The 15,276-nt window shown below is 39.3% G+C and overlaps 2 pseudogenes; one reads left to right on the top strand and one right to left on the bottom strand.

Moving 5' to 3' along the window:
• Positions 1–11,146: 11,146 nt before the first annotated feature.
• LOC101443954 (F-box only protein 33 pseudogene) lies at positions 11,147–13,144 on the bottom strand (annotated as a pseudogene).
• Positions 13,143–14,401, top strand: LOC101444409 (alpha-N-acetylgalactosaminide alpha-2,6-sialyltransferase 3-like; annotated as a pseudogene).
• Positions 14,402–15,276: the final 875 nt, after the last annotated feature.

Below are 15,276 nucleotides of genomic sequence, written 5' to 3'. Positions count from 1 at the left end.
ACAGAAGCAGACAAAGAAGACGCAGCAAAATAGACACAGAGAACAGACAACCTGGGTGTGGGGGCGGGGTGGGGAAGGGGAGAGAAATAAATAAATAAATATTTAAAAAAAAAGAAAAGCACATATTTTTAAATTCAATTTATATAAATTCTGGAAGATGAAAATTAACCCAATGAAACATAAAGAAGATCAGTAGTTACCTGTGGACACTGTGTGTGGTTGGAAAAAGTGAAAGGGCAGAATTACAAAAGAACAAGAGAAAATATTAGAGGTGTTGGATTTGCACATTATCTTTTTTGTCATTTTTTAAAATTATTATATCTTTTATAAGGATACATAAATCACACAAAATATTACAAAAAATTTATATAAGTGGTTCCCATATAACCCACTCCACTGCTTCCACATCAACAACTTCTTTCATTAGTGTGGTACATTCATTGCATTTAATGAATACATTTTGGAGCTCTGCTACACAGCATGGGTTATAGTTTAAATTGCAGTTTACACTCTCTCCCAGTCCATTCAGTGGGTTATGGCAGGGTATATAATGTCCTGCATTTGTCCCTGCAATACCATTCAGGATAATTCCAAGTCCCCAAAATGCCCCTATATCACAACTCTTTTACCCTCTCCCTGCCTTCATCAACCCCCATGGCCACTGTCTCCACATCAAAGATATACTTTCTTCCATTCCTAGAGTCACAATATTTCTATAGTAGAATACCAGTAAGTCCACTCTAATTTTTAATTGATTTTGTAAAAATATTACATTAAAAAAAATATGAGGTCCCATTCAACCCTGCCACCCCCACCCCATCACTTCCCGCCCCAGCAACCCTCACTCCCATCATCATGACACATCCATTGCACCTGGTAAGTACATCTCTGGGCATCTCTGCACCCCATGGTTAATGGTCCACATCATGGCCCATACTCTCCCACATTCCATCCAGTGGGCCCTGGGAGGATTTACAATGTCCGGTGATTGTCCCTGAAGCACGATCCAGGGCAACTCTAAGTCCCAAAGGCGCCTCCACCTCTCATCTCTTCCTGCCATTCCCCATACCCATCAGCCACCATCTCCACTTTTCCCACTCCAATGCCACCTTTTCTCTGTGAACCTTGGACTCTAAACCATATTTTATTCCTCCATCCTGTGGACCCTGGGATGGCAATATCCACTGCACCTCTAAATTGAGGGGGGCTTACATCCCACATGGCTGGTGGATAGGGTTCTCCTGCTTGCAGTTGTAGACCATCTTGGTTCCTTGGTGTGGTGGTTGACCATCCTCACCTCCTTGTTGGCTAACCTGGATAAGTCCAATGAACCAGAGAATAGGAGTTGCAACTCTGCTGAGGCTCAGGGCTCAGCTGGCACATGGACAATCCAGAGATTCAAGTCCCTGGGCATACATTACCTACAGTGACAATGACAGGCTCAGTAAAAGTGACAGAAGAGATGTGTAGAGAAGTCACATCTGAGTCCAGCTCCTTCACACTCAGGAGCAGAAATTCCAATGTAGGGCCCTCTGGCAAGCCACTGAACTCCAGAGCCTTCTGACAGGACCATAGAATCAGGGAGTCTCCGTAGCCCTCAGGAGCAGAACTAACTGGAGTTGTATCTATTTTGGCTGACTCTGAAATCCTGCTGACGTGTGCCTAAGAACGACCCCTCTTATGATCTCCTGACACATTTTGAAGTATCTTAGCCATATAAACTCATTTGTCGTTACATTTCCCCCTTTTATTAAGGATCTTTTCCTAGTGGCATCACCAGCTGATGCTTGGGTGTTATCTCTCCTCGGGAGTCAAATTGCACACTGGGGAAAGGTAATACATTTATATGCTGAGTTTGGCTTAGAGAGTGGCCACATTTGAGCATCATGGAGGCTCTCAGGAGATAACTCTTAGGCACCCTGCAGCTCTAGGCCAAGTCGAAATTTTAAGCACATAAGCTCATAATAATAAAAGCTTCAGTATCAAAGGCCTATCAATGGACCATCTTTCTTCACTGGTATTTTCCCTTGCACTTGGGGGATTGTTGGTGTTCCATTTGGGAATGAGATTGAGCTCCCCAGGGTATGAACTCAGCACTCCTTCAGTAGTTGTGTGAAACTCTACCCCCTAAGTCAAAACCCAATGAATATCTGAACATATTTATATACCCTATATGCATGTCCTGGAAAACTCCCTCCAACCCATACATCCCCTATCAATGACACCCCACATCAGTGCTCCTCCCCTGCCATAGGTGAAGCCTTCTGTGATCTAAAACATCTTAAAAAATGAGTCTAATATAGTGCCAAATTCAATTAATAGGAAAATGAAAAAATAATGACAGACTTAAAGATTAGAAATAAAATACATAATAATTTAGAAAAACAAAAATAAAGTAAAAAATTAATTGGGGTATTAAAAAATGAAAAATGTCATAAAATTTTTTTGATGTTTTGCTTTTCATCACTGTATTAAGTGTTGCCCTGTATGTACAGTGGCAAGGCATTATCTTCCATTTCTTCCTCAATGCCTTATATCTTTTTATTCATTATGTTTTCAAAAAAGATTTCAGTCACAATAAACTAAATGTAGAATACAGGGACCTACCATATACCCGACATGCTCCCCCACCTCCCCCATCACTAGCACTTGTCTTTTTACATGTGGATGTTATATTTGCCATAACTGATGCACAAATATTGAAATATAGCTACTAACCATGGTTGCATTATTGTTTACAATATAGTTTACTTTTTAGATTGTACACTTTTACAAATTTTTGGTGGAATTTATCATGGCCTGTACCCATCCTTGCATAATCATGCAGAATACTTCCATTGCTCCCCATTTACTCCCTCTTCCATCTGTTCTATTCCTTTCTCCCCCTCCCCTCAGTGCCCACAGTGACAACCAAGCTCACTGCTTGAAGGACAAGATTCATAGAATCTTGCAACAATGCTAGGGTCTTGACAGAGTAGTCTGTTCTCAACCATTGGGAGCCACCCATGCTGTTGAGCAACACCCTCCCCTCTGAGAATATCAGACCTCCCCAGGGAAGGAGCATAACACTTTCCCACTATTGTATGGGTCTCTACCCACTGATACAACACATTATAACAAGATGATCACTCACACACTCCCTAGAAGCTTGTCCCAGGTACACCCGGTGCCAGATGCTGCCATCAAACACCTTAAACCAATACCCTTCCTTATATTTCCAGAGAGTTTTCTCAACATTATAGTTTCAACCACATACCTGATGATCTCCCATGTTCACCTGCTCCCCAACCCTTACCCTGTTCCCTAGACCATCTGACTCATCCTCCCAAGCCTAGCTCCCTCAAGTCTGCAAAAACCAATCCAATAGTATCCCTATGTCCCCATCTTATCCCTTCACTGCACAACTACTTACCTCCACTTTTTCATAGATTTTGCCCATGTGGGCATTAGCTCATAATCTTCCTCTCCCCACTCTATTTCCTGTAAGCCTATCTTCCAGCCTCTAGCTCTCTGAGAGCTTGATTTGCCTAATTCATATCAGAGAGGTCATTCAGTATTTGTCTGTCAATGACTGGCTTGCTTCAGTCAACCTAAGGTCCTCAAGATTCATGTATGTTTTCCCATGTGCACGCTATCTTGATTAGGGTACTGGTTGCTTACAGATGTGAGTGTCTCAGGATTCTGACAGGGTAAAGTTGATGATGCATCTGAGCACATGAATAACCATGGTCCTCCTTGTCATCAGGTGTCCTGTCCCAGGTGCAACAGGAGTCAGGAACTGTCTTGGTGAAGCCCTCATAGATGCTGTCACTCACCTGCAAAGTCTCTGGTTTCTCTCTTTTTTTTTTTTTTTCATAAAGACTATTTCATTTATTTAAAAAACTGAAAAGGAAGGAAATATAGTTTCTGAACTGATAAGGCCATAATTATTCAATTAATTATCAATGATTAGTAGTAACTCATAAAGTTTAGTTTCAACAAATAAATAGGTTACTCATTAAAACTTCTTTACTTTCTGACTTGGGGTATTTGTGGGAAGGGCCAATTACCTATCTTCTTCATGCTTTTTTTTTAATTGATTTTGTAAAAATATTACATTAAAAAAATATGAGGTCCCATTCGACCCCACCACCCCCACCGCACCCCTCCCCCCTCCCCAGCAACACTCACTCCCATCATCATGACACATCCATTGCATTTGGTAAGTACATCTCTGGGTATCTCTGCACCTCATGGTCATTGGTCCACATCATGGCCCACACTCTCCCCCATTCCATCCAGTGAGCCCTGGGAGGATTTACAATGTCCGGTGATTGCCCCTGAAGCACCATCCAGGGCAACTCCAAGTCCCAAAGGCGCCTCCACATCTCATCTCTTCCTGCCATTCCCCATACCCATCAGCCACCATGTCCACTTTTCCCACTCCATTGCCACCTTTTCTCTGAGGTCCTTGGATTGGTTGTGTCCGTTGCACCTCTATGTCAAGAGGAGGCTCAGATTCCACATGGTTACTGGATGCAATCCTCCTGCTTTTGGATCCATCAGGCTCCAGGAAAGAGGCTGGAGTGAGTGGGCACGTTAAATCCTGATAGAAACACAAACTGTAATTCAACTTTTCAGTCTTTACTCAGCATCACCAGGGACACTTCTAAGAATGAAGCTTATGTAAAATGAGCAGCCTGAGAACTGAAGACTCTGTCAGGTATGATTGTGCTAGAGATACAGTGAGGGAAAATCATTGGGAGCCCAGGCAAAAACCTCCCCTGCAGGGCAGTGGAGGTGCCTAGACCACAGGGGAAACTCTTGACACCAGAGGGTGATCAGCTCCCATCCCCAGGCTACCAGGGTCGAGTTTCCTATCCATGCCTTAGATTCCCTCTTCTTGCTTCTCAATGTGTAACCACCAGAAAACAGCCATTGCATCATTTCTTTTTTTTTTCTTTTTTCTTTTTGCATTTTTTAACACAGATCAATTTTATTGATACATATTTATAAAGAGTACAATCCACCCCAAGTGTACAGTGAGTGGTATTTGTTAGTCATGTAGTTGTGCATTCATCATTTTAATCCTTCAATCATTATTAGAGAACTTCCATTATTCCACAGTAATAAAAAGAAAAAAAAAACAGACCAAAAATCTTACCTTTCAATCTTTCTGTGCTTCCCCTGCTGTACACAGCTGTCATTGTTTCTGTCTCTCTAGTTTATTTCTATGTGTATTTTGTAAAAAGTCTTATATATGCAATATTACCCATGTTCATATTTCACATGAGGTTTCACTGTTATGTAGTCCCATGTTACATTTTTAAGTTTTCCCTCTAGTAATATACATGTTCTTAAACTTTCCCCTTTAACCACTCTTATACCATCTATTAGCACTGCTAGTTACAAACACTATGATGTGCTTTCACAGTTTCTATTCATTTTCAGCAGGTTTTTTTTTTTTTGGTTATGTACCCAAGATTCAAACTCAGAACAGTTTCTTAGAAAGTTACTAAATGTATGTTTAAATACATTCATACATATGTATCATATAAACTGTTATGACAATTGTGGGAATTGATTCTGTCTTGTGAATATACTTGAAAATGTGAACAAAACTTATATTTACCATCACTGTGAAGTTATTTCCCTTGGCTTAAATTTAATTTTGTAGAATTCACAGGCAAATTACCCCCACCCTCCAACATGAAGAATACCATGTCCTCAGATGGAAGAAGAAAGAACTGGAAAGCCTTACCCTCTCTAGGAGAAGCATTCAAGTGACTTATTTTGTCCTTTCCTTCCCAGGGGGCATCAAAGATCAGTTCCCTCCTATCATATTAAGTCCCTTATAAATTATGACTTTATTGCATAAAATGCCATCATTGTATCATTCACACAGCTTTCCAATATATAATAGATATATAAGATAAAAAGAACAGGTTCACAATACATCATTTTTTAATCCAAATAACATTACTGACACATTTATATTAAATTAAAGCCTTTATTTTATTTTTTTTCATACCTGTACAAATTGCTCATTTGTCACCTATTCTTTTTCCCTAACATCATCAAAAGTTTTCTGTAAATATAATATTAAGCTCCCTCTAATAGTTGTCTGTGAAGCATGTCAGGTCATCAAAAAGAACTTGTGACACTCTAATCCTCCCTGCACACCCACAGGCTTCCAAAGGCAGAGCTTACCTGAGGATCTTGACAGGGAGGCGAGACCTACTTAAATTTATGCTTGACTTCAAGTTCTAGTGCATTCTGGGAAGCAGAGCATGTCTCCAAGTGCCTGTTTCCTGCTCTGCATCTCCCTGTGTGAAATAAGTTTCTCACCACCATGACTTGTATAAAAGGGCATTCCTGTTTCCAGTTGTGCAAGCCCCAGTACATCTGTAGGACCCAGTACAGTTGTAGGGAACAATTTCAGAACATAACTATCTCTTGAAGCTTACCTGACTTCTTGTCTATCATACTCTCTGAATCCAAGATTTCAGGGCCTAGGCTGGGAAATGAGCAAGATGAACAGTGATGGGAATATTGTCCAAGTATCCCTGTCCCTCCTTATGAGGCAATGCTTGACCTTTCATGTATTCTGACTCTCCTTGAGGTAGAGTGTACATTTTCCCAGATATTACTGACTAAAGTGCATTTTCTTTAATGGCCTATTTCAGATAACTTCATCTGTGGGTTAAAGGTTTTATTCCTTAGTGAAGTGGATGTGGGGGAGGCTACTGGACATTCATTCCATGATGAAATCCATCTCTTTCCACCTTCTAATGTATACCACCAGTGCCCATAAGATATTGGCTTCATTTGCTTTTCCTGTGCAGAATAATTGTTTTGTTTTATAGTGGAACTAAGGAAGTTGTTGTGGGTGCATTTCTACAATAGTTGCTGTTTCTCTCCTTAAACACCACTGGAAAATAATCTATTATTTGTTTTGTTTTGTGTAGGTTTTTGGTATATTCCCCTATTTTTAGAGAAAAAGCCTGCAAGACTGTATGGATATGGCCCCTTTGAGATCCACTTTAGCAATTTTATCACACTCAGAGTTTAGAAATTTATTAATAATACTAGTTTAAATCTTCTTACTAACTTTTTTGTGATCTGACAATACTGGCCATCACTAGGTTTTAGTGTGGGTGCTATTTCTTTCCTCTTTTTTTCTCAGCACTTCATTCTCTTGAAATATTATGATTTTTCTTAATTCTGTGATATCAATTTTTTCTATGTTGAGTATGTTTTGAAAATTTATCGTTTTTGAGATCTCTTATTTTTTTGTTCCTGTAAGAATAATAGAAAAATTGCTCTTAGCTATCTACATGGTCACAATGAGTATTAGGTTATACGTAATTTGGAAACAACAAAAAACACCAAACAACAGGTTAAAGATAAACAAATGTAGACATATGGATATATATACTGCTCTACTATTTACTGTTCAAATTAGTGGACACAATACACAATAACATAAGAATGAGTTATTCGATCTATGCTGAGTGAAAGAATCTAAACAAGTAAAAGTCCATAACAGGTATTTCTTCCCAGGAAGAGCAGGGCATCAGTAGGTCTCACCCTGAACCAGACAGTGTTTCTGAAGTTAAGTCCCAAATGAGTGTGATAAGTGCTAGCGATTCCTTCTTTTGCTCATGCCCCATTCATGGGATTCAGTCACATTCTTGGGTGTGGCCTGCTGAGGATATCCCTTTTTGATTCATGAGGTTGATTCCAAGCAAGGAGTGGCAAACCTAGAGGACCTCAAACTCTTCCCACTTAGTCACCAAATACTCACTTCCAAGAATGGAGGTTTCTTACAGAGTGAGGTTTTCATTTTCCCATCCTTAGTTTTAGAGTTCTGATAAATGATCTTGGATGAATTCTTTTGAACAGAGTTGGGAACAGTTGAAACCTCAAAATTTCCTCACAGACTGTGTCACTGTGGTGAAGAGAATTGGAAGAGGAATAGTGGACTAGTGGAGACACAGTCTAGACTGAAGACCATATAGTTGACAAGTGAGAAGTGGGGAATAAGACAGCTGAGAGGAGACCTCCTGAGTTAGGAAAAACCCCAAGCACTGACCTCATAACTTACTCTCAGAAATGTCCAAAATTTTATTAGATTTTATTGTAGAAATATTTAGACCTAATGATGTAGTTGTAACAAATAGAGTAATTCGACAATAATCATTTATGTATACCAGTGAGGTATGACCATTTGAAGAGGGGACTGCCAGTAAAGCTCTCAGGCCAGGATGACTGTGGAAATAACCAAATCTGCACCTACCTGAGGATACTATCAGAGACTTAGCACAACGGTGCAGGAATACTTTGCTGAATTATTCCAGCCAGTCATTAAACAAATACAGAGGCACAAAAAACATACTTGCAGTATCTGAACTTTCTACAATATATTACCCAGACTGTCCAGATTCCCATGAGAAATTATAAGATATACAAAGTTGCACAAATACATAACCCATACACTGGAAAAATACATGGAACAGAAGCTACTTGCAGGAAAGTTCATACAGCATATTTAACAGGTTATTTCAAGTAGTCATTGTAAAAGTTTTCACAAGTGGAAAACTAAAAAAAAAGCAAAGAAAGATATATTAGTAATATTGTACCGATAGGCATTACAAAATAATCAAATAGAAATTCTGGAGATGAAGAGTAAAATAAATATTAAGAAATATATCTAGATATATTCAACTACATATTTGAAATAGAATTACCAGGATTATTAGAATTACTATTTAGAGTGTGATATAATAGTAATAATGATTGAAAGGAGCACTTTGAATGATATGCCAAAATAAATGAGAAAATTTAGATGAAATAGAAAAAAATCCCATAAATATGTAATATGATGAAAATTTTTCCAAAATTAATAAGTGATTTTAATAAACATATAACAAATGAAGAGATTTTTATCAGTAATCATAACTGCCCAAATAGAAAATTCAAGATAAGTATACTTTCACAGATGTATTCTACGTATCATTCAGAGAGAAATTAATCACAATTCTTCCCAAATTGTAATATTAATTTCTCTTCTGAATATAGGGAAAATATTCTCAAATGCTAAATAGAAATATTCAGCACTGTATAAAAATAATGGTGTTATAAAAGTGGCATTTTCCCCAAGGGATTCAAGATTTAACTTATCTTGCATCAACCTATTAATAGAACATATTAAATCAATAGAATAAAAAGAAAAACTGAATGATTATCTCAATATACAAGGAAAATTCTCCTTAAAATCCAATATCCTTTTAGTTAAGCACTATCAATGAACATGGTACAGAACCTTTCTCAAATCATTAAAGGACATTTACAAATAATGGACCATTAATATCATTCTTTTTTTTTAAGGATTGTTTCAGTTTAACACTAAAAGTTTCATGCTTCATATACAGTAAAATATATTACAATGTTCACTTTTTAATTCTTAATTCATTGACTTAAAGAGTATATATTTAACATAAACCATATAACATCAGGCATCAGGTCAAACATTCACCTGGTTTCCTTACAGTTTCTGTCAGGACTTATTTTATCAGATCAAACTTATAAGATAAAATCTCACCACAGTTGGCATTTACATACTGTGTCGGTGGATTCACACTACTAATGTACATATAAAATCTGCATGGTATATGCTCACTGGAGGCAAAAGTGTGCACCCCTGTCAAAAAGTCATTTTAATATTATATGAAACCACTTGTGAATCACATATACATTTAACCACAAAAAGAATCCTATCTGTTCATCTCTTGCATAAATTGTGTTTCCAAAACATACAATAGAGCAGCCGGGTCTCAGCACTGCTGGGCACCCATGTTGGCTATTAGCCTTATTATTGCAGACTGTCCTTTAAAACTAAACACACATTTCGGCCACTTAAAACTGGGGTCAGGTGGATGTCTCACAGGGACCACGTCTGTACCACAGTTGCCCTGAAACAGTTAAATCAGCTTTTAAAGCCACTCAGATATTAAATATACCTCATGGCATGTTCTTCATGTATCATAACAGCTCATACCTGTAATAGAACGAGCTTTTAGTTTTCCTTTCCTTTAACATTTACTATTCAGTGAAACATGTGCATGTTGTTGTTTTTTTCAGAGTTCTGAAGTTGCTGTCTGAGCTACAACACAGCTGTGTACCACAGGAACAAATTCAACCTTACATATTATAATCCAGCAGTATCAGGCTGGCCAGAATGGGCCAGCCCCTGCCGGCATAGGGACACATCTTCTGTTATGTCTATTCTTTGGCAACTGACATGTGTGCTTACTGAAAAATACCCAGTGACTTTTTGCTAGTGTTTTCATGACTAATGTTTGCTTCAAAGCATGTGTGTTTACAACTTTGTGGTTGGAATATAGTCTCTTTCTTTCTCCACTATTTGAAATCTGGGCTAAAAAACTAAACTGAATGTATACGATAATTGGTGAATAAAATTAAGTCAGAAACGGGTTTTAAAAATAAACAATCTGAGTTTCCATGTTTATGTAAATGCATATTTTATAAAGGATTAAGGAATGTTCTCTAACCTTGTACTATATAATATTTGGAATGGTAACTGTTGATATCAACTATTGCATGTGGAATGAAAGTTAAAGTCTTGGTTTTTCTGATAAAGAGAACACATTTGGGATCAAATTATCCCCCCTTCTTCCATTTGATATCAAAATTAATGAAATGCTGCTAGAATGCATGAATTCTAGCATGAATGCAATGCACTGCATGCAAATCCACCAGGCTATGGATATATATTTATAAATGTATAAAAATAATTTGGCTCATGGGCTCTGAACTCTGATATACAAATATTGAAAACATCAAAAAGGCAGAGTAACTCAGTGGAAAACAAAGTTAGCCTGCAACCCCAGATAACTTTCTGTTTATTTCCCTAAGATTTGTTAACAAGTCCATTAATCATGGAAACCCTATACTTTGTCATTTTAAACTTCTAAAGAAATACCCAACTATGTTCTTTGATCAACAAGTAGAATATACATATATAATTCTATAAAATTAATATTGATTAAAAACAGCACAAAAGGATTAATGCACACTGCTGGGAAAAAAAATATTAGGACCCTACTTGCATATGTAACTACAAGAATTGTATATTTTTAAAAAGCTAAATACTTTTGCTGAAGCTTTGCATCTCTTTGTAATACTGATGATTTGGTTCAGTGAAAGCACTGAGGAATCCCATGCCCAGGAGAGCATGCCAAGATTGACACAGGCCCAGGGATACCTGCTCAATAAGTGTATGCTCTGTAGCCACATACCGGTCAGCCAGTTCAGCTTGGTCAGATTCAATGCTTTCTTTTTTTTTTTTTTTATTGACTTTGTAATAATATTACATTAAAAAATATATATATATATGAGGTCCCATTCAACCCCACCACCCCCACCCCACCACTCCCCCCCCAGCAACACTCATTCCCATTATCAGGACACATCCATTGCACTTGGTAAGCACATCCCTGGGCACCTCTGCACCTCATGGTCAATGCTTTCTTTAGTGACTTCATGCACTTTTCAGTCAGAGCCAGGAAGACAACAGTGGTAATGAGGTTGTGTGCCCACACTCTGTAACTAGGAATTGCAAGAAGAGAGAGCTTTGTGTACTTCCATGCTGAGAAAACCAATGGATCTTCATTTCGATTGTCACTAAGATCTGGAAAACAGATCTATCAATCACATAATTCATTATTATAAAATGATTTAGGAACTTGGCATATTGCCTGGATGTGAGAAACACAAGTGATGTAGCTGTCAAAATGAATTCTCTCTAGTGGTATACTGGGTTTCAGAATCTTTAACATATCTTCACTCTTGCTATTAAAAGTCATTATATAGACCCGAAGGTTGTTGCTCTTTTGTGACAGAGCTTTCTAATGCTCACAAGTCCAGAGACTTGTGCATCATGGAAACGTTAAGGACCAGGAAAGAAAGTCACTGCAAAGGAACATGGTTGCTCTCACTTAAGACTCTTGTCATTTTAGCTGTAAAGTCACAGAAATCCAGGGCAAGTGAGTGTAGATTCACAAATGTTCCAGTTTGATTGCGGTGATAAGAGTGCTATTGCCAGGAATAATGTTGTCCAGTAAACTCAGGCACTCCATGGTGTTGGCAATAGAATTTGAGAGATGACAGTGATGTTGGGGCTACTATTTCCAGCATAAACACACAGGACAGTCATTTTAGTTGCCTGCTATTATTCAGTATTTCTTTAAGCAGCTGCTGAATTTGTTTGATTTTTGGTGCCATCAAGGTCCACCTTGCTGAGGTATGTATGTGACAAACTTCCTTGCTGTTGAAGAATGATTGTGTCTCCACAAACACTAAACATCTGCAGGTTCCAGTTGTCCCGAATGGTGACCTACACGCACAGCATCAGGTTCAATTAGAGGCGTAGCACTTCCAGCCACCCAGTTGAGAGCCGCAGGAGCTCCACTTCTTCTCCCACGGCCCCGGTGCCCGCGTTTCCACCGCTGAGGCAATTCTCCACAGCAAACTCCACGTGCAGTTCTTGCACAAACCAGCTTGGCTTGCGCATGAGGAATTCCAGCCGGACTGTTCTGCACAAGAAACACAGAGACTTATGCGGGATTGCGGCCAGAGCTCGGGATAGAAAAGGCGCTGGAGCCAAGGTGACCAGGGAACCCGTCCTGCAGCCAGTGGGGTGAGGGCAGAAAGATGTGCACGACCAGCTCGCTGGGCAACGAGGCGGTGCCCGCCGCCTGCCTGCAGAGCCATCCGGCTCCATCGCGCAATAGCCGGCCCCCAGTCGTGCCACCTCCGGTCCCTGGAGCAGTCCTAGCAGCCACTGCCGCGCTCCTCGGGCGGCTGTGGCTCGGGTCCAGCTCCCAGCAGTTAGGATTGCGGCACTGACCACCAGCTTTCTTAATGCTAAAAGATGGGATAGTGTTTCCCTTAGATTAGTAACAAGTAAAGAATGTTGATCATGACCTGACCCCTTCTATTAAAAATGTTACTAGGGTGGATCTGCGGGAATCTGTGGTCTAGAGCGGTCCTGCATTAATACCATCCTCCAGGCTACTGCCGGGACTGCCTCTGAGTCAGGCGCACCCACTACTCGGTGGCAAGAGGGCCGGCAGAGAGCCATGGCCTGCATTCTGAAGTCTGGGTTGGAGAAGAAAATAGAGGAGCAGAGACAAAACGAGAGAGTATCTGGAAAAATGGAAGAAGACTAGATGCTGTGTGTTCTTATGAACCAATGAGAAAAACCTAGAGATGCCTAATGGAAAATCAGTGATTGCTGAGCTTCATAGCAGCGTTCCTCTTCCTGCTGGTTATGTGCCTTACAAATGAAGTAAATTTCCCATTGCTACTAAACTGCTTTGGACAACCTGGTGAAAATGCATAGTATTCTCCTACACACATGACAGCCCCTTCGAACTCACTATGGGTACACAAATGTGAGGACACAAGAAAATAATATTGTGAAAGTCAGCACAAAGGATATTTAAAGCTCTAGAAACAGACATTGACTGCTTGGCAGATAGTCCTCAGAAAAGCATAATACTTAAAACCATGATGCAGAATCAGACTAACCCTCCTATAAAGAAATGGGATAAATTACTATTTGAATGCATCAGAATACACCTAAGGGGCCTAGAATTTGAGAGTCCAAAACAACTGAAGAAGGAAATGCATTGAACCTTTGCAACTGGACTGTGACCTTTGTGCCACAGTCTCAAACTCCAGTCAACTGGTTGGCCTGAAGGTGGGCAAGGAGAGAGATCACTCCTCCTGGATTTGGAAAATGAACAATGCCCCCACCAAGAGCTATGAAGATGTTGGCCGAATGATGATGATTTGCATTGTGTCCCATACCAGTGTTCCCCTTTTATTAAAAGACCATGATTATTTTTTCAAGGAAGCAAACACCACTATTTGTGTTATATGGGGCCCTTTCCACAATATGAGGAAAGAAGGCAATGACATCATTTATAACATGTTGAAAAATACGGTTGACATCTATCCAAATGCCCAGATTTACGTGACTACAGAGAAGTGCATGAGCTACTGTGATGGAACTTTGAAGTAGGAGACAGGGAAAGACAGAGTCAAGTCCAGCTTTTATCTCAGCACAGGGTGGTTTACCTTCATTCTAGCCATGGATGCCTATTACAGCATTCATGTCTAAGGGATGATAAATGACACCTACTCCAAGACAGAAGGGTATAGAAAACACCCATACTATTACTATGAACAAGGCAGAAATGAGTGTGATGATTATTTTCTTGATGAACATGCCCCATATGGGGGGCATAGGTTTATCACTGAAAAGAAAGTGTTTACTAAGTGGGCCAAGAAAGACAGGATAATATTTATACACCTAAACTGGATGGTGTATTGATGTTGAGTTTTCTGATCTTGCCATAACACTTGAAACGATGATACTACAATTGTGATGCTGTTGATACTAAAGCTGATGAGGATGATAAAGACAACAATAACGACAAATGAATTCCTGTATATCTACAGACATGGATGGTGACTCAACCAGTAGATTGATCCTGGAATTCTGTGGAGGGTGATTGTGCTCATTATGTTCTCTCTGAAGGTTCCACACTACATACTGCACTTTATAGTTTAACTGGAATTGAAATGAAGGCCAGTGACATGACAGCTGTGACCTAAGAAATGGGAAGAATACCCTTCAAGATGGCTTCCCAGAATCATGAAAAAATGTGTAACTTGTAACTTCCAAAGTCCATGGGCAATGGTCCCAGAAGGATTATTGACTTGTGGCCTCTTGAAACTGAGTAGCTGCACCATCTGAAGCATGGTTGATTGTTATATGCAGACCCAAGAAGTGGTATCTGGGTAGAGTATCTTACCATAGTTACAGTTAGAGGCAGGAAAGATATTTCTTCCTAACATACCATCTTCCTACACTCCTTCCTACTGCTAAAGCCTCAGGCCAATTACCTAATTAGCAATGTAGGTATCTTGGACTTCCTGCCCACCTGGATTAGTTTGACTATCTCAAACACTCGATTCAAAATGGGCCAAATAGCAAATCTTGAGACTATCCACTGTAGCCAGTCCATTATTACTATCTAAAATAATATAACTACACACATAATTAGATTGCTATATTAATGGTTAGGTTTTGTATGCTTTTTTTCCATCCTAAGTATTTCAAAAGCTATTTAACATTGAAGATATAAGTTTTGACATTGTAATAACATATACTGTGAAAACATCCTAAAACATAGCAAAAGGGTT

Source organism: Dasypus novemcinctus, chromosome 19, assembly GCF_030445035.2.
Source record: "Dasypus novemcinctus isolate mDasNov1 chromosome 19, mDasNov1.1.hap2, whole genome shotgun sequence".
NCBI classification, from domain to species: Eukaryota; Metazoa; Chordata; class Mammalia; order Cingulata; family Dasypodidae; genus Dasypus; species Dasypus novemcinctus.
Note: the sequence above shows the minus strand (reverse complement) of the source record. Positions and strands in the feature narration are given on the sequence as shown.